Source organism: Heloderma suspectum, chromosome 2 (assembly GCF_057233095.1).
Source record: "Heloderma suspectum isolate Gila_16-S chromosome 2, 16-S_ref, whole genome shotgun sequence".
Classification (NCBI taxonomy): domain Eukaryota; kingdom Metazoa; phylum Chordata; class Lepidosauria; order Squamata; family Helodermatidae; genus Heloderma; species Heloderma suspectum.
In genome coordinates, this window is record NC_139459.1 from 82886506 (window position 1) to 82910126 (window position 23621).

Consider the following 23621-nt stretch of genomic DNA (forward strand, 5'->3'; position numbering starts at 1 on the left):
ATCATGCACTAAAGAGAACCAATCCTCTCTCATGAAGAGTGGCAGAATGGAAATGGATAAGGTCCAAGAGACAGAATCTCCATATTCAGGGCACTGCATCTCTGATTGCAAAAGAGAGAGAGAGACAGAGGTGTGTGTACGTGTGTGCGCGCGTGTGTGTGAGGGAGAAAGAGAGAGAGAGAATCTGCCTGGTACTCTGTGTGCGAAGATAGGAAACTATCATTTACTTTGGCTTTCAATGAACAAGCCCTGTTCCTAAACTGCCCACTTGTTATATAATATTTTGTATTCCACCTTTTTGGTTTATAGAATGCTGAGAGTGGCAAATCTAAAAGCAAGTATGTTGGGGACACATTTGCTTTTCAAAAACCAAGGAAATTCAATCATCCAAAAACCTGCCGGTTTAAAAGACCAGAAGCTAAGGCTATCTCATGTTGGTCCAAACTCTACAGAGCCAAGAAATTGGAAGCTAAGGCTGATGGCTTATCTGATGTGTCCCGTGATCAGTCATGATGTTGTGCAATGTCACAAATTGCTTACAACTTACCCTCCATGCACCCACACTGTTTCAGTCCCAAATCCAGATCGGGAAGATGGAGTGCCTGGGGCCAGCAAAGATGCTCCATGATGCTCCAGGACAACATGGAGCATCTTTGCTGGTCCCAGGCACTCCATCCTCCCAATCTGGATTTGGGACTGAAACACCCAGGAAAAGTGTGGGTGCATCAGTCCTAGTTTCCAATTTCCTTGCTTTGTGGAGTTCAGACCAACTAAGGATAGCCTTAGCTTCTGGTCTTTTAACCAGCAGGTTGTTGGATGACTGAATTATCAATTAATCTTTTCAAATAAACAAATAGGATTCCATTTTGAAAAGGTATTGATATCATGAAAATGTACATTCATGCTCCTCTTACAGGTTTGACTCATTTTTTCAGTAATTTGAGGTGCATATCATTTTCTCAGTGGTTGAAGGGAAGCACCTACTTCAGTCAGGGTTGTTATCAGGTACTCTTGGTCTTTCCATTTTATTAAAAGAGAAGTGAGGTAACACATCCTTGTAATAGTAGCATTTTGTTGGTATCATCATGGTAGACAGGCCTATCGTTAACTCTTATTAGGTTTATAGTACTATAGTTTTAATGTGATAATTATTTGGGGGAATGCGGGGACATATCGATCATCATTTGTTTTAAATATTTGCCATATGAGCTTTTAGTGACACATCAACTAAAGAAAAGATTTTAATTAACAGATATAAAAATAATAATGAGGACAAATCTAGCAAACAAACTTATGTTAGGCTGCCCTCTGCTGGAAATATTTCAACAGAAAAATGTCCAAACTCCACAGTTGGGCAATATCTATATTAGGGCCAGCCAAAATGTCATATAATAGTGAAGACATTTTTACGTTCTCTAGAACCCTTGTTTACTGCAGCAATAAATGTTATTTATTTTATTTCAGAGAATTTCTATATGCTTTTCATTTTAAAAAATCCCAGAGTTCACAAAATGAAGTCATAACAAAATGCAATAAAACCAATAAATAAAACAGTAATAAAACAATGAAATATCTCATTAAAACAACCAGCAGTAGCTGGCAATGCTAGCAGCCAGGAAAACACCCTGGCAAATAAATATGTATTGAATTGTTGGCAGAAAAACTTCACACTAGGAGCCAGCCCAGTCTCAATGGGGAGGTGGACACCATAATGAGAAGACCCACCTCCACACCATGACCAAATGAACATCAGTAGGCCATGGCACAGTAAGCAAGGCCTCCTACTCAGAATGTAAAGACTGGGGCAGCATTTTTATACAGTACGAATCAAGTATCTCAATAATTGTCATGACCCCTTGTTTCCAGCAGTCAGGGCTGGCCCTATCACTAGACAGTGTCACGGACCAAGACCCTGAACCTTTGTCCTCAGAGGATCCTGAACCCTTGTCCTCTGAAGAAGGCATTAACGCTCCAGCATTAATGGTTCAGGGAGTGGATTTGGGCACAGGAAAGCATCATGGGGCTCCCATCTCTCCAGGACCCAGTTCTCCGGAAAATCCCTAGAAATCAATTCCCCTGTGTCCAGAGGAGGTCACACTATCATCCTCAGACTCTGAGGATTCAGGTCATGAGGAAACTAGCATGCCACAGCCACTTGCATGTTGTTGCATCCCAAGATTGGTAAAACAGGCGAGGTCCCTTTAAGAGACAAAGCTTCAGTCAGTATAGAGGCAGGGCCAACCATCCTAAAGACAGCCAAACTCTTATTTGAACCTCAGTCTTGCTCTGCTCCATATTGGAGCAACATACAAACATCCCTATCTGGTTTCCAGCCCCACTTGGAGCTTTCCATGGTGCTAACCTCTTGCCACCTTGCTTCCCTGAGAAACCTGACCTAACCTGACCCTTGCTCAAGATCTGATCCATAGTAGAAGCCTGCAATCCAGGCTACAGAGCAGGTCATCAACAGAGTCCATGGCCTGAAATGGTACAGGAAGCAGATTTTAGGTGTCATGAAAGGGAAGCAAATTATTAGTTAGGAATTTTCTGTCTTAGATGCCAAAATAACTTGACTGTCCATGGGTACTAGTACCTTGACTTGGGTGGGTGGTGGGTGCCATTTGTTGTTCCACCTCAGGAAGCAAATGTCTTAGGCTGACTCTGCCAGCACTGTCCCAAACACAAGCATAGAAGCTGCCAATGGAAGAGGCACCAACAAGTTGTGTGAGCACTGGTTTACGCTAGTGCAATATCATTAACACTAGCACATGGACAGCATTGGATTTTTCCCACTGTAAGGTTTAGAGAGTTGTGATGGTCTTGAACCAGGGTCTCCAGCAGCCAGTCTCCAGTGCCTTGCCTCCTCTGCCACCAGCACTCTGGGGGTGCTTCCAAATGGAAGGATCCTAGCAGTATTCACCAGGAAACATTGTGCAGCTCTTTCATCTTTTTCACCTTAATGGATTTTCTGGGGTAAGAGCAAAATCAGAAGAAGTGGTAGGAAAACATGGGAGATTGGAAGTGGAATACTATTTTTAGTCTCCCCATGGAATTCCATAACTGAGGCAGGGTAATTGCCCTATCATCATCTTCAAATGAATGTATGAATCCAGAGAGAGGCTACACTGATTAGCCCATTTTTAGACATTGTGCATGCCTGGTTCCTGTCCCAATGTCTCTGTCTTGAGCACAGATACAGATATCTGAAAAGAGCTGGCTATGCTTGAACACCTTCTCTACTGCTTTCTTTTCCTGACTGCTGCCTTGAATCCTGACCTCTGCCTGCCTTTGACCTCACTTCTGTTTCCTTCAGCCTATATCCCTGCCTGGGAATTCAGCCTTTTGCATGGTATAACAACATATGGATAATTATATTGGCAGAAAAACTGACTGCACAAAAGCAGGCCCAAAGATGACAAAAGGAATCAGATTTGTTCCATGAAATATGGTGTGTCTTTATCAACTTTATTAACAAACAGGATGAGAAGAGAAACCCACCGAAAACCCATGTAGAACTGTGGAAACTATGTGACTGAACACTAAAAACCTTTAGTAAGTTTTTATGATAGATGTTTTATGATTGGTTTTTATAATAGATGTTATTGATGTAGTTGTATGTGACAACTTTCTATTGATGAAGTTAGTTAATGATTGTTGTTATGTGTTATGAAATGCTTTTCCTATTGGAAAATAAAAATTACTTACACATTTTAAAAATAATGCAACCTTTTGCCTGGCTCTAACTCTGCATTTGGTCTCTGGTCCTTTGTTCCTCATCAGTCCGATCTGTTGCCTGTCCTCCAGCCTGTCAGTGTTTATGTCTCTTGTTCTTCTGATATTCATCTGCCCACACCTGAAATGGACCCTAGCTGCAGCCCATGTCAGAGTGAGGCCAAGGCCTTACAATCCTGATATACTGAAGCACCACACTGTGAGACATCTTCCACTAGCACTTGTTTTCTCCTTCCACTCTCAGTTCTTTGGATCCAAGCCATCATAATATTTTGCAGCTCATAGGCAAAGGATTGTTTAAATTACTGATCTTCCCCTATTGTATGCTTGTACATGTATCACAGGAGGTTTTGAGTGATGGGTCCAGAACGTTCCTTAACCAGAAAGCATCATTTACACAAACTCTACTGTGTCACTATGAAGACCTACAACACCTTCTAGAACTAACACCAAAAAAAGATGTCCTCTTCATCATAGGGGATTGGAATGCTAAAGTAGGAAGTCAAGAAATCACCGGGATAACAGGCAGGCATGGCCTTGGTGTACAAAATGAAGCAGGACAAAAGCTAATAGAGTTTTGCCAAGAGAACATGCTGATCATAGCAAACACTCTTTTCCAACAGCACAAGAGGCGACTCTACACATGGACGTCACCAGATGGTTAATATCGAAATCAGATTGATTATGTCCTTTGCAGCCAAAGATGGAGAAGCTCCATACAGTCAGTAAAAACAAGACCTGGAGCTGACTGTGGCTCAGATCATGAGCTGCTTCTTGCAAAATTTCGCCTTAAATTGAAGAACGTCGGGAAAACCACTAAACCGTTCAGGTATGATCTAAATCATATCCCTGATGAATATACAGTGGAGGTGAGGAATAGATTTCAGGGATTAGACCTGATAGACAGAGTGCCTGAGGAACTATGGACAGAGGTCCGTAACATTGTTCAGGAGGCAGCAACTCAATCCATCCCAAAGAAAAAGAAATGCAAGAAAGCAAAGTGGCTGTCTGATGAGGCTTTACAAGTAGCTCACGAAAGAAGGGAAGCGAAAAGCAAGGGAGAAAGGGGAAGATATACCCAACTGAATGCAGAGTTCCAGAGAATAGCAAGGAGAGACAAGAAGGCCTTCTGAAATGAACAATGCAAAGAAATCGAGGAAAACAACAGAATGGGAAAGACTAGAGATCTCTTCAAGAAAATTGGAGATCTCAAGGGAACGTTTTGTGCAAAGACGGGCATGATAAAGGACAAAGAAGGCAGGGACCTAACAGAAGCAGATGAGATTAAGAAGAGGTGGCAAGAATACACAGAAGAACTATACAGGAAAGATCTGAATGTCCCTGATAGCCATGATAGTGCAGTCCCTGAACTTGAGCCGGACATCCTCGAGAGTGAAGTCAAGTGGGCCTTAGGAAGCATTAGTAACAACAAAGCTAGCGGAGATGACAGTATTCCAGCCGAGCTATTTAAAATCCTAAAAGATGATGCTGTTAAAGTGCTGCATTCAATATGCCAACAAATCTGGAACACTCACCAGTGGCCACAAGACTGGAAAAGGTCAGTTTACATTCCAATTCCAAAGAAGGGCAACGCCAAAGAGTGTTCAAACTACCGCACAATTGCGCTCATTTCACATGCCAGCAAGGTGATGCTCAAAATCCTACAAGCTAGGCTTCAGCAGTATGCGAACCGAGAACTACCGGAAGTACAAGCTGGGTTTAGAAGAGGCAGAGGAACTAGAGATCAAATCGCCAACATTCGCTGCATCATGGAGAAAGCAAGAGAATTCCAGAAAAACGTCTCTTTCTGCTTCATTGACTACGCTAAAGCCTTTGATTGTGTGGATCACAACCAACTGTGGCAAATTCTGAAAGTGATGGGAGTACCAGACCACCTTACCTGTCTCCTGAGAAACCTGTACGAGGGTCAAGAAGCAACAGTAAGAACCAGACATGGAACAACCGATTGGTTCAAAATTGGGAAAGGAGTACGACAAGGCTGCATATTGTCACCCTGCTTATTTAACTTATATGCAGAGTACATCATGAGAAATGCCGGGTTGGATGAATCAGAGGTCGGAATTAAGATTGCTGGGAGAATTATCAACAACCTCCGATATGCAGACGATACCACCCTAATGGCAGAAAGCGAAGAGGATCTCAAGAGCCTCTTGTTGAGGGTGAAAGAGGAGAGTGCAAAAGCTGGTTTGAAACTCAACATTAAAAAAACGAAGATCATGGCATCTGGCCCCATCACTTCCTGGCATATGGAAGGGGAAGAAATGGAAGCAGTGACAGATTTTACTTTCTTGGGCTCCAAGATCACCGCAGACGGTGACTGTAGCCATGAAATTAAAAGACGCTTGCTCCTTGGGGGAAAGCTATGGCCAACCTAGACAGCATAGTAAGAAGCAGAGACATCACCTTGCCGACAAAGGTCCGTCTAATCAAAGCTATGGTTTTCCCAGTAGTAATGTATGGCTGTGAGAGCTGGACTATAAGGAAGGCTGAGCGCCGCAGAATTGATGCTTTCGAACTGTGGTGCTGGAGAAGACTCTTACGAGTGCCCTGGACTGCAAGGAGGTCAAATCAGTCCATCCTAAAGGAAATCAACCCTGAGTGCTCATTGGAAGGACAGATAATGAAGCTGAAGCTCCAATATTTTGGCCACCTAATGCGAAGAGAAAACTCCCTGGAAAAGACCCTGATGCTGGGAAAGACTGAAGGCAAAAGGAGAAGGGGACGGCAGAGGATGAGATGGCTAGATAGCATCACGGATGCAATGAATATGGACTTGAGCACGCTCCGAGAGAGAGCGCAGGACAGGAAGGCCTGGCGTGCTATGGTCCATGGGGTCACGAAGAGTCGGACACGACTGAACGACTGAACAACAACAACAACAACTGTGTCACTACTGTAGTATATACAAAACAGTAACAGGCATTTTTGCATATGAGCACGTACCTTCTTTTTTCAGATCACATCACAGGAACATTTATTCTCCAAACATCTAAACCTAGAGATACATTTAAACAGGTATTCTTCTGAAATAATGCCTCCCATATCCATTCTAGAAAAATGTATGTACAAAATAATAACAAATTATAATATCCCCTTTAGCCCCATAAACACTTTGAGATAGATAGATAGATAGATAGATGACAGATAGAAGATAGATAGATAGATAGATAGATAGATAATTGACCATACGTGAATTCAAGAACATTGAGTCTTAATCTTGAGCTTTTTAAATAGAACCAAATATCCTATTCACTTCCAAATGACAATTGGTAGAAATTTCTATAATTTGAGAATGGTTGTCAAACATTCAGAAAATTTCTGAGATGACAAAACAGAGAATGTACACATACAAGCAAGGAGGAGGAGGAAAACAACAATATTTTGAAAACTGCTAGTTATATTTCTTTAATAATTGTAAACATAATACACTGCTGATGTAAACAGATGTTTTGTGTTGTATTAATAATGTAATAGGTAATTGTTTTTATGCCTATTGCATATAGATTTTTGAAACTGTATATTTTGCAGTGAAACTAATACAAAGATTAAAACACAAGAATGGCTCTCAGTCTCTGGGACTGATTAACAGTTATGCTAGCACCACCAGAGTTTTTCGTCGTATTTTTTTCCAGCACAGAACTCTTTAGATTGATAGCATTGAACCTGAAGCATCGCGTAAAGCAAGAAACTAAGCACTTGTAGGATATCTCAATTCAAATCTGAAATACATCAAAGCATGTAAATAATGTTGTGGACTAGATGCAGTATTTCCTATTATATATTTTAAGTTGTCACTTGAAATTGTTGTGTCTATTTAATGAAAAGAATGTATTGTTTCTATTCCTTGGCACCTTGTTAGCACAATGGCCAAGCAAACAAAGCTTCAGTTGGCAGATTACTATTACAAACAGCAGATGGCCCTGTTTTCAAACAAGAGTCTACGGACAGTTAATAGCATATTTTCATGTTGGATCATTTTTGCAGCGATTTTATCATCTAGCTTCTGAATTTTTTTTTGCAAAATTTAAAAAAGTTTCCTTATTTGTAAAGCCATATGCCTTCTAATTACATGTACAATTTAGGTGGATGCTACTGATGGAAAAGGCCAGTCCCTTAGGTTACACCCTGTATACAGAATGTAGTGCATCTAAATATGTACATGAATGAGCTTAAATTGCAGCAGGGCAGTGACCTGCACCACTGCAGCTGAAGCCAGATCCTAGCTTTAAGAAAGACAGCAGAGCAGGCAAAACACTTTTTGTGAAGTCCACGTTTAAGAAGTAAGGCACACTGGATTCAATGGACTTACTCCTAAGTAAGCAGGCATGGAATTGTAGCTTTAAAGTATATCCATTGGGAAACTGCCTGGGCTTCTGATTTGGCATTACAAATGGTTGGACCCATCCTGGTCTTGCAATTGTCCTCATTGGCTCTGTTGGGGAACAATGTGTGTTGAGCTTGTACTGTGTAGATAAACTTCTCATTCTACAGAGGTTGAGTGTGACCATGTGTATTCTTCAGACATATTCGATAAATATGTATGTGCATTCTTTAAAGCTGAGCCAGAAAAGAACACCAAGGGGGCAAACCAATGCAGGGTTAATGGGGCTGCGGACTATAAAGTCTCAACTATACTGTGAAGTATATATGTGAAGTATACTGTGAATCCCCTTCATGGATCACTGCCTTGTTGTGGCGAAGGGGCTTGCGTAACTCAGTGAAGCCATAAGCTATGCCCTGCAGGGCCACCCAAGACGGACAGGTCATGGCAGAGAGTTCTGACAAAATGTGGTCCACTGGAGAAGGAAATGGCAACCCACTCCAGTATTCTTGCCAAGAAAACCCCATGGAACGTATCACAAGGCTAAAAGAGATGACGCCGGAAGATGAGCCCCTCAGGTCGGAAGGTGTCCAATATGCTACTGGGGAAGAGCAGAGGGTATTTCCAAGTAGCGCCAGAAAGAGTGAAGCGGCTGGGCCAAAGCCGAAAGGACACTCAGCTGTGGATGTGTCTGGTGGTGAAAAGAAAATCCGATGCTGTAAAGAACAATATTGTTTAGGAACCTGGAATGTCAGATCAATGAATCAAGGTAAGCTGGAGGTGGTCAAACATGAGATGGCAAGATTGAACATCGACATCTTGGGAATCAGCGAACTAAAATGGACAGGCATGGGCGAATTTAATTCAGGTGACCATCATATCTACTATTGTGGGCAAGAATCCCTTAGAAGAAATGGAGTAGCACTCATAGTCAACAAAAGGGTGGGAAAAGCAGTACTGGGGTACAATCTTAAAAATGATAGAATGATCTCAGTACGAATGCAAGGCAAACCATTCAACATCACAGTAATTCAAGTCTATGCCCCAACCACTGAGGCCGAAGAAGCTGAGGTTGATCGGTTCTATGAAGACCTACAACACCTTCTAGAACTAACACCAAAAAAAGATGTCCTCTTCATCATAGGGGATTGGAATGCTAAAGTAGGAAGTCAAGAAATCACCAGGATAACAGGCAGGCATGGCCTTGGTGTACAAAATGAAGCAGGACAAAAGCTAATAGAGTTTTGCCAAGAGAACATGCTGATCATAGCAAACACTCTTTTCCAACAGCACAAGAGGCAACTCTACACATGGACGTCACCAGATGGTCAATATCGAAATCAGATTGATTATGTCCTTTGCAACCAAAGATGGAGAAGCTCCATACAGTCAGTAAAAACAAGACCTGGAGCTGACTGTGGCTCAGATCATGAGCTGCTTCTTGCAAAATTTCGGCTTAAATTGAAGAACGTAGGGAAAACCACTAAACGGTTCAGGTATGACCTAAATCATATCCCTTATGAATACACAGTGGAGGTGAGGAATAGATTTCAGGGATTAGACCTGATAGACAGAGTGCCTGAGGAACTATGGACAGAGGTCCGTAACATTGTTCAGGAGGCAGCAACTCAATCCATCCCAAAGAAAAAGAAATGCAAGAAAGCCAAGTGGCTGTCTGATGAGGCTTTACAAGTAGCTCACGAAAGAAGGGAAGCGAAAAGCAAGGGAGAAAGGGGAAGATATACCCAACTGAATGCAGAGTTCCAGAGAATAGCAAGGAGAGACAAGAAGGCCTTCTGAAATGAACAATGCAAAGAAATCGAGGAAAACAACAGAATGGGAAAGACTAGAGATCTCTTCAAGAAAATTGGAGATCTCAAGGGAACGTTTTGTGCAAAGACGGGCATGATAAAGGACAAAGAAGGCAGGGACCTAACAGAAGCAGATGAGATTAAGAAGAGGTGGCAAGAATACACAGAAGAACTATACAGGAAAGATCTGAATGTCCCTGATAGCCATGATAGTGCAGTCCCTGAACTTGAGCCGGACATCCTCGAGAGTGAAGTCAAGTGGGCCTTAGGAAGCATTAGTAACAACAAAGCTAGCGGAGATGACAGTATTCCAGCCGAGCTATTTAAAATCCTAAAAGATGATGCTGTTAAAGTGCTGCATTCAATATGCCAACAAATCTGGAACACTCACCAGTGGCCACAAGACTGGAAAAGGTCAGTTTACATTCCAATTCCAAAGAAGGGCAACGCCAAAGAGTGTTCAAACTACCGCACAATTGCGCTCATTTCACATGCCAGCAAGGTGATGCTCAAAATCCTACAAGCTAGGCTTCAGCAGTATGCGAACCGAGAACTACCGGAAGTACAAGCTGGGTTTCGAAGAGGCAGAGGAACTAGAGATCAAATCGCCAACATTCGCTGCATCATGGAGAAAGCAAGAGAATTCCAGAAAAACGTCTCTTTCTGCTTCATTGACTACGCTAAAGCCTTTGATTGTGTGGATCACAACCAACTGTGGCAAATTCTTAAAGTGATGGGAGTACCAGACCACCTTACCTGTCTCCTGAGAAACCTGTACGAGGGTCAAGAAGCAACAGTCAGAACCAGACATGGAACAACCGATTGGTTCAAAATTGGGAAAGGAGTACGACAAGGCTGTATATTGTCACCCTGCTTATTTAACTTATATGCAGAGTACATCATGAGAAATGCCGGGTTGGATGAATCAGAGGTCGGAATTAAGATTGCTGGGAGAATTATCAACAACCTCCGATATGCAGACGATACCACCCTAATGGCAGAAAGCGAAGAGGATCTCAAGAGCCTCTTGTTGAGGGTGAAAGAGGAGAGTGCAAAAGCTGGTTTGAAACTCAACATTAAAAAAACGAAGATCATGGCATCTGGCCCCATCACTTCCTGGCATATGGAAGGGGAAGAAATGGAAGCAGTGACAGATTTTACTTTCTTGGGCTCCAAGATCACCGCAGACGGTGACTGTAGCCATGAAATTAAAAGACGCTTGCTCCTTGGGAGGAAAGCTATGGCCAACCTAGACAGCATAGTAAGAAGCAGAGACATCACCTTGCCGACAAAGGTCCGTCTAATCAAAGCTATGGTTTTCCCAGTAGTAATGTATGGCTGTGAGAGCTGGACTATAAGGAAGGCTGAGCGCCGCAGAATTGATGCTTTCGAACTGTGGTGCTGGAGAAGACTCTTACGAGTGCCCTGGACTGCAAGGAGGTCAAATCAGTCCATCCTAAAGGAAATCAACCCTGAGTGCTCATTGGAAGGACAGATAATGAAGCTGAAGCTCCAATATTTTGGCCACCTAATGCGAAGAGAAAACTCCCTGGAAAAGACCCTGATGCTGGGAAAGACTGAAGGCCAAAGGAGAAGGGGACGGCAGAGGATGAGATGGCTAGATAGCATCACGGATGCAATGAATATGGACTTGAGCACGCTCCGGGAGAGAGCGCAGGACAGGAAGGCCTGGCATGCTATGGTCCATGGGGTCACGAAGAGTCGGACACGACTGAACGACTGAACAACAACAACAACAACAACATCTTTGTAAGGGCAGAAGACGATGCCTTGTGGCTATCAATGTTTAAAAGGCCATTATTGACAGTATATGCTTTCTTATATGTAAGAAGTTAGCCACTAGTAGGGATTCTGGAGAAATTCACTGCGGACTCAAATAAGCCAGATTCCCAAGAATACAACCTGTGGGGTCTGCAGCAGACTGGCTCCCCTTATCTCAGTGCTCACCAGACTCCAGACAGGACTGCTTCCAGGTTTTAAAAAGACAAAGTCCATTTTTATGGCTTCAGTTTACATAGATGTAAGTGCTTTATGGTCACAAATGACATAAAAGACGCAATTTACAGCCATGATTTTCCCAAGATCCGCGAATGGCACCCACCTTCGCAGATCTTGCCTTTTTAAAACCAGAAAGGTGCCCCTTGAAAACTGGTGGGTATGCGCAGGGCTCTAGGGAAATCCAGTGAGCCCAAGTGGCCCAGATTTCCCTGCGGTGGACCCCCCCCCCCGACTGGACTTTGGGAGGTTCACCAATCCTTAGCCACTAGCAGTGTTTTATGTGCACATATGCACGTTTGTATAAACATTGTGGAAATCCTTTTTATTTACATAGTTTACATACAAGGTTGTCCATTGCAAGCATGTCTATGTGTTCTTATTTATTAAAAAGTATCTATCATTACCTGGTTTGATGCATGTATAACATGTATAGCTCCTTGGTTGTATAAGGGCAAGATCTATAAATGCATATATACATTGTTGGTGTATACATTTATATGTTAATGGTATACTTACCATTATGCAGATCTGAGTGTGTAAAAGGTGCTTTATGATAGGAAATTTTATCATGATACATTTATACCCCACCTTTCCAATAAGAAGCTCCAGGTAGGATACCTTGTTCTTCCTCCTCCCTCACAACAACCCTGTGTGGTAGGTAGGCTGTGGCCTGGTTTGCATGATCACTGCAGCCCACCATGGTTTATTTAAGCTATGGTGGGTTGTGGCATGTGCCAGCAGCCATTTTGAATATTCAAGCTATGGTGATCAGTCACTGTAGCTTATTGTGACATCCAAACCCATCAAGGGTGGGTTGTTGGCATGGCTAACAAACCACCCACAACCCCCAAACAGCCCATTTAGGCTATGGTGATTGTTCAAACCACACCATTGATTAGTCCAAGGTCACCAGTGAACTTCATGGCTGAATGGGAATTTGAGGGACGTTTCTATATGTTATCAGCAATTACTGCTGCTTTGAATGGTGATTGTGCTTATCTTGAACTTCCGATAGAAATGTCACAGCTCTACTGCTGTACCTCCTACATTTCATAGCAACTATTTACTCCCACTGTGTATATTTCCCCCGTGTCCATATGTCTCCTTGTCAACTGAGAACAGGTCATGCATCTGAGAAGCTTATGCCACAATAACAATCCTATTATGCATGTTTGCTCAGAAGTCAGTCCAATTATGTTGAATGGCCCTTACTCCAGGTAAGCAGGCATGCGATTGCAGCCATGCAGAGCAATCCTATGGGTGTCTACCCAGAAGTACATCCCATTGAGTTCAATGGGATTTACTTCCAGGTAAGTGCACACAGAATTGTATCCTAATAGCCCAATCCTGTATATGTTGTCTCGGAAGTAAATGCTATTGAGTTCAGTGGTATTGAGTTCCCACGTAAGTGTATGTACAGAACTGCAGCCTAAACCTGTTAATTCTTTCAGGTGCCCTTTTGAAGCAAGGGTTAAGAAGGCTACCTGTCAGAAAGATGTAAAGTTTTGTTTTGAGGTACCTGACCAGCGCCCATGTGTATATGTGCGTTTAATAGAAAGCTGCTAATGTTTATCCAGAGTTCAGAATCATAGTTCAGGGGTTGAAAAGAACACACACCATGAGATCAGCTTAGAAATAACAAGATTCTGTAACAGAACCTTCCCCAACTTGGTGCCCTCAGCTGTGTAGGCTGCTGTATCACACAGTTAAAAAATATATTTGTCTCTTAGTATTATGTGCAGCCTGGTTTCAAGCACCACGAGGGCAAGAAAAGTCTTCCGCTGTGTAGTCTCCTGGCAAACTAACTGTGCCGCCCTTTAATTTTTTTTTTTAATGCGTCTTGTATTTGATGTTGTATTTTGTGGTTTTGATTGTCGTGAGCAGCCCAGAAAGCTTTGCTATTGGGTGCCACAGACATGTAATAAATAAATATCCAGTTTTCTTGCTGGGTCAAAAGCTCCCGGTTGCCTGCGAAGCACCTGTGGGGGTTGCTGCAGAAGAAAGCGCCCCCCGCGCCCCCGCGCGTGTACTCACGCCGCATGCATGTAACAGCCAGTCCCTGTTTGGATGGGGCGGGGAATGACATTCCCCTTCGCTTCATAGCCTTGGGCGGTGGCGGGCACCTGTTCCCCTGCGAAGCTGGAGGCGGCCGCGACTTTATTCCTTGCCCCGCGTTTCTTGAATACTCTTCTCCATCTCGTTCTCTCTGCTGCCTGGAAGGGAACGTTCCACCTCCGCAAGTTTGTTCCTGAAACTGCCGCCGGCCGCCTTCACTTACCATTGGTCAGGGCGCGCCGTGGAGTGGCCGAGAGAGGCGCTGGCAACGAGCGCGCGACGAGGAGGGATTTCTGGGTCTCGGAGGCGGCGGGAGGCGCCGCTTGGCACTCCCCCCCCCCCGCCCTGAGGAGAAAGAGGCTGAGGAACCCGGTGGAGGGGGGCGGCTCACTGTTTTTCTACTAGCTTTAGCGGCATCCCCCGGCTCGCTCTCCTTCACCAGTCCTGGCAAACTTGAGGCATCTTGAGCTCGAGCGCGGGGGCGGCCGCTTTATTTGTCCTCGCCTGGACAGACTCGGACACACCATGGCGCCTCCCACGCAGAGGCTGTAGGCAGAAATAAGCCTCCTCAAAGGCGCCCCGCTTGTGCCCGGCTGGGCTGGGCTGAGCTGAGCGCAAGGCACGTCCGAAGGAGACGCCGCTCGCCGCGCCCGCAGCCCTGTTTAACAGGTGAGGAGCGTCGAAGGCGGGAAAATGCAGGTGCCTCTTTGATTGCGCGGCTTGGCCAGATGGGGCTGTGCGGACTGGGTCTGTCCTGAGGGGATTGAGGCTGGCCGTGGCTGCATGGAGTTTAACCCTCCCATCAAGCAAACTTAAAGGGGGGGGGGCACAAAAAGTGCTGTGGCACCTCACCAGCGAAGGAGCACTTCGGAGTGATGCTTCTGCCTACGTGGGCATCGCTTGCATGACAGAAAATGCATCGTATGTCCGCCATTTACGTGTCTATCGCCTTATTCAGACGAGCACTGAACCTGTGTGGGGGGCGGGAACTGCAGTGGTTGCACGCACCAAGGCAGGTGACCGTGCGGAGGCCAGGGACGGGGCAAGCAGCCCCAATCCCACACGTTCACTGGTTGTCTGAATAAGACATATTTTTGTGTGTAGTAGACATGTGATGGGAAGCCACAGTCCATCATCAAAACAGACAGGTATGGCATTGTGTGCAGTGACTTGTATGCAGTGTTCCTTCTTACCTAAATGTCACATCCCAGTAGTATGTGAATTGCTGTCTTTTGGCATGAACATTTTGTAGGCAACATGGAGCAACAACCCACCCATCTTCAAGTGTCTGTCTGTTCATCTGGTGAAGTAGGCTTTTGCCCACAAAAGCTCATGCCCTAGGGATCCACCCCACCCCCGCCAGCTTCTGAAGTGGCACACTTTCTGCTTCTGTAGGTGAACACAACTACACTTTGGCAATTTAGCCCTGGGTTTTCCGCAGGGATGTTCTTTATTTAGATGGAGCGCCTTCAGACAAAGGCTTGTTTTGAGAGAGAAAACTCCTTGTCCCCTTCTCGTCAGCCCTCCCTTCCCAAGTTCGTGCAAGAATGTCTTCCATTCACCATGCACTTTGCATTTCCAGAGGGGTGAGCTGGCAGTCTGGGTTGTTTTGTTATTAGTTCAGCACTGAGTTTTGAACACCTGACTAGCTTAACATCATGTACACTACAGCTTCTTCTTTCCTCTAGAACTGGAGAGAGAGAAATAACATTTGACTGTAGTTTTAAAAGATTTTGAATATCAGGCAATCTACACATATTTTAGCTAAAAGGGTACTGAAAGAGCTTACTTTGTGGAAGCATTAGTTCAGTCCTGGATAGTCTTTCCAGTACCAGGGCCAAGGCATGGAACATGTGAAGTAGTTATAAAGAACAGTGCTTTAAACATACGCAGAGTGTCTTCCCTTATATGAATAACCATAGCCTATCCCTGTATAACAAGGTTTAAGGAGCTTGGCTACTGGTATTGGCAGAATAATTTCAAACTGCCTTGATCCCCAGAAACTCTCTTTTTAGAAATTAACCTCTGCCTGTAAGTTTTGTAATCTGATTCTCTGCATCAACACGGGGCCTCTGATGCTCCCTAATTCTTGCAAACTGAAACAATATCAATAAATCAGTTGATTAGAAATTAATTCGAATGTATATTTCATGCTAACTGTGGCAAATAATTTTCCCATTCTGCTCCCACTACTGAAGAGAAACCATGAATTGTATCCTTTTTCCTAATTCTCCCAGTGCCCCTCATTTGCTTGTATAGTTAACAACAGCATAGTAAAGCCCACTGATGTTGTTTATTTAGTCTTATGAAAAGGATAGACATGATCAAACCATAAAACAGCTATTAGAGTTGTAATACCTTCTACAACTGCATCTTTGCACAAGGCAGAGGTATCACAGAAGGCATGGGGGAATCCCAACAATGCAGAAGTATAAAACAACAACAGATCTTTAGAACCCTAAGGGAGCAATCCTATGGCTGCTAGACAGCAGCTAGACAGCCATAAGATATGCTGTTATCCGGGAACTGACCTTGGAGCCTGCACTCCAAGGTCAGTTCCCGGAGAACCAACCTCCCCACACATCTGCGCTGCCTCAGAGGCAGCCCCATTCTCTGCGCTCACAAGAGGAGCACAGAGCGGCTGGAAAGGGGCATGGCTGGGGGCGTTCCAGGGTGGGGAGAGCATAGCTGCCTGTACGACACATCCTATGTGTCGTAGAGCAGCTTCCTTCCCCATTCGTACAGCAGCCTCCTTCCCCGCAATCTGCTGTCTAGCAGAAAAAGCAGAGCAGGAGGAGCGTGGAGGGAACTATCCCCTCCATGCTACTCCTGCCTTGCTTTGGATAGGTGGTCGCCTCTGAGTTTGGAGGTGGATGCCTATCTAGATAGGATTGCGCCTGAAGTGGGAGGGAACTCCCAAAACAGCCCAGTGAGGACCAAGCATGTTCAGTTGGTACAGAATGCTGAGTGACTGTTGGGAAGAAAGTAGAAAACTAGGAGTGGGAATGGAATGGAGTATTCTAGAAAAGAGCATGGCTGACTAGCTGGAATTTTGAATGGAGCACTTCACTCTGAAACATTTTGTTGCAGGTGCCACTTACTACAACTTTAATTGCTGTGTAAGTGCTACCAAATCATCAGGATTTAATTACAGTTAGTGTCCTTCCACAGGTAGCATTAACTTCCATATTCATGGCATAGTCCTTTGCCACATATAGAGTTAGCAACTAACTCTTAGGAATCATACACAAAATCAAGAGTTAATGGAATGCTTCCCATGTTTTCATGGCCATTTATAATTGGTGCATGATTGCATGAACAAGTGGGCTGGACAAAGCACAGAGCTGGACATGTCTCGCTTTCCCAGGATTGCAATAACCCCATGGGTGTGCTGTACTTGAACTCTCACATATTAAACAAGAAGATGGCTGGAGTGTTCTCCTCTCTTGCCTGCTTTTGGGGTGGTGGTGGTGGAGTTGTGTCATGCAGATTGAGAGGTACCAGAAAAAGATCACAGGAAGTTGCCTTATACTGAGTCAGACCCTTGGTCCATCTATCCCAATACTGTCGACACTGACTGGCAGCGGCTCTCCAGAATTGCAGGCAGAAATCTTTCGAGTCCTACCTGGAGATGCTGGGGTTCGAACCTGGGACCTTCTGCATGCAAAGTATGTACTCTGTTGCATTGAGCTCCAGCCCTTCCCTATATTGTGCAGCATGTTGCATAGTCTGGTCTGTTTGAGAACCTTAAACTTTTCCTTGTTTGTCAGCCACTTGCTCATGACACAGAACAAGTTTGGGGCCCAGCTGTAGGGAGAAACCCAAAGTTTCTCTCACCACAAGACTACAACAGTAAAGCAACATCAGAAAACTACTTCTTTGCCCTTTTAGCTCCCTGGGAGAAGCGGGGGTATCCTGATGGCTGGCTGCATACAATGCTTCTAAAAGACTGAATAAGTGCTCCTTTTGTTGAGTGGTTGATCTGGGTCCAAGGAAAGGGTCAGGGAGAGATGTCAGACTCCATGTCAGATGTTTCTGCTTTCCTCTTTCTGAAAGTAGTTGGGGCACTGGCAAGTCTCCAGAGTATGGGAGTTCCACAGTTGTGGAGCCCTACCAAATAACCCCAATTACACTATGCACCACTGTTTTTTAAATTGGTAATTAATTGGTCATCTGTAGAATGCAGAAAAAAAAATATTTTCCTGGACTTCAAAGCCTTCAAGGGATTTGCAGCACCACATGGATTATTAATAGCCACTTCTGTGGCTATCAGGAGCAAATTGATGTTTGTATTGATCCTTGCATAATTTCTTACATCTCTGGGAATGCATGAGTTTGTTTTTGAAATCTAGTTTCCTAGGCATCTGTCTATCCAAACATGTTTCACTTTGGTAACACTGGTTGTATGAGCCATTCTTTTTTTGAGATTGGGACTTGTTGCTGGTTCTACTCTCTGTGCCACATTTTAACTAGGGTATGTAGACAGTTGATGTGTGTTATGGTGTAGAACTGAGGGTGCCTTTGTAACCATTTAGGGGCCCAATCCATGGCATACCCTCTTTCCTTCCTTCCTCTCTCCTTCTCATACTTAGAGATCAAAACTATATAACTCAGTACTATATGGAGTTCAATTCAGTGGGAAAGCATAGGCCCATTATGCAAGAGTTCCTGGATTTGATATGTGGCCAGATTCTCCTATGGAAAAGAGCTGAGAAGAGCTACATATACCTAAGAAAGTGGTGTGATAGCCAATTAGAATGACTGGCATATGTTCCAGTAGCCACACTTAGGATAACTTGTGGGTGTGATTGTACTTAGGTTACAACAATACAAGTAGGCCGGTACTGCTGGTTTTTAGACATTTCAGACTGCCTTAATTTTTCTTTAGTGAATGTCATACACTTTCCCTGTTTTCCATAGTGTTATGGACTGCAGCCCACATGCCACAAGTCAGTGGTGGAACTCCCAGTGATTTTAATAGATTTAGATTCTACTGTGGTTGATAGCATACAGACATCAATAATATAGAAACAAGTTACCTTTTATCCTTTTATAATATGGTGTGGATTTTACTGAAGGCCTGACAAAATGTAGATTATACTTAAAGGGAAATTATAATATTTCAAAGATACCTTTGTTTAAAACAACTTTGATCTTTAATAAAAGTTAGATAAATAAAACTAGTGCTGGTCACCAATATTCGACCCAGATTTTTTTCTTTTTTTGGCATTTCAGGTGTTTGGGTGAAAATGGCCCCTGAAGATTTTTGTGATCTTTGGGGGTTGGGAGAAATTATCATACTTTTTATGTTTGGGGTGGTGGGTAGATATGATAGTAGATATGATACATATGTGGTGGCAGGAGGTTGCGGTATTTCTTTTAGTGGAAAGAAGCTTTGCCACATCTTCAAGTAGTGGCAGAGCTGCAATAAGCACAGCAGCCCTGTGGTGTCCATCACTAAGAATGGCCCAATGGGAGCAATGCGATGTCATGATGTAACATGATGCTACATTCCCAGAGGCATTCTTGGGGCCAGGGGTGGGGAGAGATGGCTAGTGGGGACATACATCTTTTCTTCTTTCTTTTTACCAAGAATGCTCCTGGGAAAGGTACTTCATGACATCGCATTTTATCCATCAGGCCATGAGAAATGCTCAACAAGGTATGCTGCAGTTGTTTGTGAGCCATCTGACATAACTTGATTCCTGGGCAGAGACGCTCATTTCTGGAACGGGGTAGGTCAGTGGAGCTCACATAAAGGGAGGTCTGACGATCTGTCCCAATCCAGAAACTAGAATTTGTGCTTGTTTGGGGGCTTCCTCTAAGAAGTGCTAAATATTCATTTCATAAGCGATGCATCCCTCTTGCACAACAGAATTGATGGGACCCACCACTTGTGAAAGGGAATATTTCAAAATATGGACAGTGGTATATAAACCTATTTAATAATTAATTAATTAAATACGATAAAATAGGGGAATCAGCAGGGTGGAAAGAATTGGCAGCAGCGTCAGCACCCGTTGTCCAGGATACTGCCCATTGTCCAGTCACTGCATTTTTTCCAGAGTAATTTTCAAATATTCCTTATCAAAGAACAAGCTGTTTTGTGAAATGGCCTGGAGAAACTCTGATAATCAAAGAGGAGATTTCATGGGCTGGTTCTGTTATGTCTGAAAGTACACTAAGAATTATTTGAAATGCCAGTTACTTTGAAGACTAAGGCTGCAATCCTTTACACACTTACCTAGGAGTACGTCCCATTGAATTAATTTGCACTTACTTGTGAGCAGTCATGTATGGGATTGCACTCTTAAGTCATGTGAATAGGAATAACTCTTGTATTTGTATCCAGCTACTTCATAATTTAAAGTCTATATTCTAATTAAACTCTTCTCTGGATTCCATCTCATGGAGAGGCTACCTCCATCAGGAGCAGTTCCTTTTTGGTTGCAACCCTGATGCTCTCTGGTCAGAGCTGGATTAAAGTCTTTGTAGGCCCTGGACACTCTTATGATCATAAGCCCTTAAAATAGACCTATAGATAAATATTTACATGGTATAGGTCCCATAATCATAGATCTGTACACAGTGGTGGTGTGTGTGTTACCCTGGGCTAGTGGGGCACAGCCCTGGGAAGATTCTAGCCTCCAAAATATCTATGGACAAAACAATAATCCAGAGTCCTCAGATACTCCCCCCCACACACACACACATTCAAATCTTTTCATTTAAACATGCCAGGACTTTTCTGTCCTTCTCCTGTCCTGTGCTGTTGTCACCAGTTGCTCTTACATAGGAGAGCTAATGAGAAATGTTGCTATGGTGGCCCAGAGAGGTCCTGTCCCTTGTCTCCAGGAGCCGGGGGGGGGGGAGGGAGGAATTGCCAGGTAGGTTTCCTTTTTTTCTTTTAACTTTCAAAAGGTTTGGAATACCTATTAGGATAGGACATATGGCTACACCCACTGTTAACAGAATTTGGCAAGGCTAAGCTCTGAAAGCTTAGCCTTGCCAAATTTGAATAGCCTTAAAAGGAGATTAGACAAATTCATGGATGATAAGGCTATCAGTGGCTACTAATCCTGATGGATATGTGCTGCTGTCAGTGTCAGAGGCAGTATGTCTATGTATACCAGTTGCTGGGGAACATGAGCAGAATGCTGGACTAGATGAACCTTTGGTCTGATCCAGCATGCTCTTCTTATGTTTGTTAACTTTGCCTAGCCATTAGACAATAAGGGTGCTGTTGCAAAAGAACTCACACCATCCAACTACAAGAAGACTACACAATGCAAACAACTGAGAATCTGATTTTTTTTAAAAAATGATGTTGGCATGGATAATACAGATTCAGGATTTAAGTGCTAGTGACAAATTCCACATACAGTCTTTCTGTCTTACAATGGATAAACTTATCATTGAGATGGGCTGATGGCAAGCAGCATATGCCACACCCAATGAAAAGTTTAGTTAATAGGCATCTATCCATTAGAGGATAAATCTAATAATTAGAGGATAATCTAAAGAGCCTCTTGTTGAGGGTGAAAGTGGAGAGTGCAAAAGCTGGTTTGAAACTCAACATTAAAAAAACTAAGATCATGGCATCTGGCCCTATCACTTCCTGGCATATAGAAGGGGAAGAAATGGAAGCAGTGACAGATTTTACTTTCTTGGGCTCCAAGATCACCGGAGACGGTGACTGTAGCCATGAAATTAAAAGATGCTTGCTCCTTGGGAGGAAAGCTATGGCAAACCTAGACAGCATAGTAAGAAGCAGAGACATCACCTTGCCGACAAAGGTCCGTCTAATCAAAGCTATGGTTTTCCCAGTAGTAATGTATGGCTGTGAGAGTTGGACTATAAGGAAGGCTGAGCGCCGAAGAATTGATGCTTTTGAACTGTGGTGCTGGAGAAGACTCTTATGAGTCCCCTGGACTGCAAGGAGGTCAAATCAGTCCATCCTAAAGGAAATCAACCCTGAGTGCTCATAGGAAGGACAGATACTGAAGCTGAAGCTCAAATATTTTGGCCACCTAATGCGAAGAGAAAACTCTCTGGAAAAGACCCTGATGCTGGGAAAGACTGAAGGCAAAAGGAGAAGGGGACGGCAGAGGATGAGATGGCTAGATAGCATCACCGATGCAATGAATATGAACTTGAGCACGCTCCGGGAGAGTGCGCAGGATAGGAAGGCCTGGCGTGCTATGGTCCATGGGGTCACGAAGAGTCGGACATGACTGAATGACTGAACAACAACAATCCATTAGATCTTGCACGTGCATTCACACATGAAATTCTATTGTTCTCATGTAGAAATTCATGCAGAAATTTGTGGCAGAAATGATCATTGCACAATAATGGACAAGTTGGTGACAAGTTTTCCAAATGTCAACATTGCTTTGAGAATGTATCTTGCCATTTTTAGAACAAGTTGTGAATGCTGTTTCAAAGCTGAAACGTATAAATGTCTTAGATTAACCATGGGACAAAAATGACTATCTTCACTTGCACTACTCTCAGTTGAAAAGGAGCTTTTGCAAAAAATGAAATTTGAAGATGTAACCTGTGATTTTGCTAACAAAAAGTGCCACAAAGTTAAATGTTTAATTTACATTTACTTAAGACCTATTATACCTCTGAGTAAACTGCTAAATCAAACAATAATTTGCTTTTCTTTAATTGAATTGAATCTTTTTGTAGGCCCCAAATTTTTTTGTAAGCCCTTGGGAGTTTTGTAGGACCTAGGCAGTGAGCCTGTTCTTCCTAATGGATAATCCAGACCTTGCCCTGGTACTCCCTTCTGAGAGAGGACCATACAGCCTCTTCCCTGCTCTTTCCAAAGATGTGTAACAACCTTGCTTTTTCAGAGAGCCTTCAAGAACTGTTGACTGATTACTGCCATGCCCTATTACCTTATACTCTTGTTTTTACCATTGCTACTTAATTATTGACTGTTTGGGTTTTGAGTTATGCTGTGTTTTGTTATTTTATGGCTGATTTTGTCTTATAGGTTTTAATTTTTTGTAAACTGCTGTACTATTTTGGATGACCAGTGATATATAAACATGTTTTTATAAAAATAAAATAAATATATTAGGTTCTATTCTGGGGTGTGCAATCCTACCTTCATTTGTGTTCAGGTATGTCCAATTTACTCTAGTGCACAGGATTCCATGCTTTTGTCCACATGCTTTCCTGCTCCCATGAAATGTAAATTCAGTCTGTTTTTATCAAATTTACTGAGAAATCTTAGCTATGTTCATCAAGGTCAGTTAGATTAGACGCAAGGCTAGCGTACTGCCTTGAGAGTAAATGTTGTTGTTCAGCAACTTGGGAGGATTAATAACAAGTCTGAAGAAGTGGAAGTGTAATGCTTTCTTACTGGATAAGCTGCTGTCTTGTGCTTAAAAAAAATGTGCCCATTGACTGAGCTCTGTTTTTTATGCAAGATTGATACTGAAAGCTGGCTTCAGACTTCATTTCCCCTTGTAAACACTCCTGAATGCTCAGTAACACAGTTCAGGAAGAGAGCATACATAATTAGCTATGTGTGTTCTTCATGATGTACATGCAATATGGGATGTAAGCAACTGGTTTTAGAAAAATAGCAAACTGACTAACCAGCATATCTTGCTCTTATGCTGCTGAATAGTTTGTTTACATTT

At 43.3% G+C, this 23621-nt stretch overlaps 2 protein-coding genes across 2 annotated transcripts in view; one reads left to right on the plus strand and one right to left on the minus strand.

Annotated features, from left to right (window-relative positions):
- The window catches only part of C2H5orf63 (chromosome 2 C5orf63 homolog), an 87232-nt gene extending 73032 nt beyond the window's left edge, over window positions 1–14200 (minus strand). Inside the window, exon 1 of the mRNA XM_084833990.1 lies at window positions 13939–14200. The gene's annotated coding sequence lies outside the window, so the exon portion shown is untranslated. The remainder of the gene's footprint in view (window positions 1–13938) is intronic.
- MEGF10 (multiple EGF like domains 10) overlaps window positions 14022–23621 on the plus strand; it is a 186183-nt gene continuing 176583 nt past the window's right edge. The window contains exon 1 of the mRNA XM_084833987.1: window positions 14022–14628. The gene's annotated coding sequence lies outside the window, so the exon portion shown is untranslated. The remainder of the gene's footprint in view (window positions 14629–23621) is intronic.